This window comes from Eulemur rufifrons, chromosome 7, assembly GCF_041146395.1.
Source record: "Eulemur rufifrons isolate Redbay chromosome 7, OSU_ERuf_1, whole genome shotgun sequence".
NCBI classification, from domain to species: domain Eukaryota; kingdom Metazoa; phylum Chordata; class Mammalia; order Primates; family Lemuridae; genus Eulemur; species Eulemur rufifrons.
Genome location: NC_090989.1, coordinates 158,265,500 through 158,267,509, shown reverse-complemented (window position 1 = coordinate 158,267,509; position 2,010 = coordinate 158,265,500). Strand labels below are relative to the sequence as shown.

The window sequence follows — 2,010 nt, the reverse complement described above, 5'->3', positions numbered from 1 at the left end:
GCTGACATGGACTTCATCTGGGTTCACCTCAGGGTTCTCACACTCTGGGGTCTGGGCAAGAAGCTTTCCCACAAATGCAGCCATCTCTGACGATCTGCACATCTGGGAGGATCAGATGCCCTCATCCCTGGCACATCTGCAGAGGGCCCCTTGTTGAGTATCGCTGGTGAATCAGGGCAACGCCCTGAGCTGGACACCTCATCTCCTCTGCCTCGTCTTCTCCAATTTCAGAATTGCGGTAAGCCAGCCTGCTTTTAGAATATTGAATTCACAGAAGGCTTTTGGAGCTGGACACTGAAAGTGGACATCCCAGTAATTCTATTTCTGGAACTCTCTCTGGCAGATATAACCTGGAATGTGGATTTTTACTGAGATTTATGTTTGAGATTGTCATCCAAGTATTACTCCTGATAGCAAGAAGTGGGGAAAAAATGAAATGTTCTAATGATATAAGATTAGATATGGTATGCTCAATGGATAGTAGGCAGACATTAACATAATATAAATAAAGCATGTTTTTTATATCCTAAGTTTTAAGGATATAGAAAAATATTAACCAATGGTTTTTCTGAACAAAATGAATTCCCTCTATATTTTCCCCCATAACCATTTATATTAGTATTTTTATTGATAGAAGTTTGATATCAATCCTTTGAAAGCTAGTGAGTTATTAGCATTTTAATAAACACTGCTCTTCACAATAAACAATACTCTTCAATAAATCTTCAATATATTGAAGGTTTAAAATATATGAATTCTTTAATGTCTTTTTTTTAATAAAAAAATTGTATTTACTTAGAAGCATTCAGAATGTCAACAAAACAGCTGCAACTTTTTTTTGCAATTACAGAGTGGTATTCAGTTAACAGAACAACAATTATTTCGTATAAGCTGCATCAGAGACAACTGAAGATGAAAAAGCTACCATCCCAATATACAACTAATTTGTGCTGTGCACCAACAAGAACCTGCTTTAAATTTCCATGTCAATTTACAACCCCCATACTGTACCAGGCAAGGTTAGTGGCTACTGAAAATACCACCAGAACAGGACTAGCTAAAGACACATTCGGTAGTGTGTTAACTATACAAAAAAAGACACTGTACAGTTTAAAAACAAATCTTACACAGCCTTACATTTCAATTTTTTTCTTTAAAAGGAGTGAGTTGTGTACAGGGGGGTTAAATGCTTTATAGACAAGAAAAAAAAACTGCGCTAGAACCAACTTATTTATCATCATCATCTTCTTCTTCATCTTCATCCTCTTCATCTTCCTCCTCTTCCTTCTTTTTCTTGCTCTTTTCAGCCTTGACAACTCCCTTTTTTGCTGCATCAGGCTTTCCTTTAGCTCGGTATGCAGCAAAATCCTTTTCATACTTTTCCTTCAGCTTTGCAGCCTTCTTTTCATAAGGCTGCTTGTCATCTGCAGCAGTGTTATGCCACATCTCTCCCAGTTTCTTTGCAGCATCACCAATGGATAGACCGGGATGTTCCCCTTTGATTTTAGGGCAATACTCAGAACAGAACAAGAAAAAGGCCGCAGGAGACCTCTTGGTGCATTGGGATCCTTGAACTTCTTTTTTGTTTCCCCTTTAGGAGGGATATAGGTTTTCATTTCTCTTTCATAACGGGCCTTGTCTGCCTTTGCCGTATCTTCAAACTTTCCTTTCTCTTTAGCGGACATGGTCTTCCACCTCTTCTTAGAAAATGCTGAGAAGTTGACTGAAGCATCGGGGTGCTTCTTCTTGTGCTCCTCCCGGCAAGTTTGCACAAAGAATGCATATGATGACATTTTGCCTCTCGGCTTCTTAGGATCTCCTTTGCTCGTGTTTAGTTAATTTGTCCTCAGTGAGGCACAGAGTCGCCCAGGGCCCGTCTGGCTCTCACTAGCCCCTGCGCTGTCTCTGTGGAGCTCAGTGTACTGCAATGGCCGTGAGAGCCGAATTCTTTAATTTCTTAACAGAAGATCTATATTTTCTCATTAAATGACAAAGAAAAATATTACCTAT

At 39.4% G+C, this 2,010-nt stretch overlaps 1 pseudogene; it reads right to left on the bottom strand.

The window, feature by feature from the left end:
• Positions 1 to 1,227: 1,227 nt before the first annotated feature.
• LOC138386939 (high mobility group protein B1 pseudogene) lies at positions 1,228 to 1,799 on the bottom strand (annotated as a pseudogene).
• Positions 1,800 to 2,010: the final 211 nt, after the last annotated feature.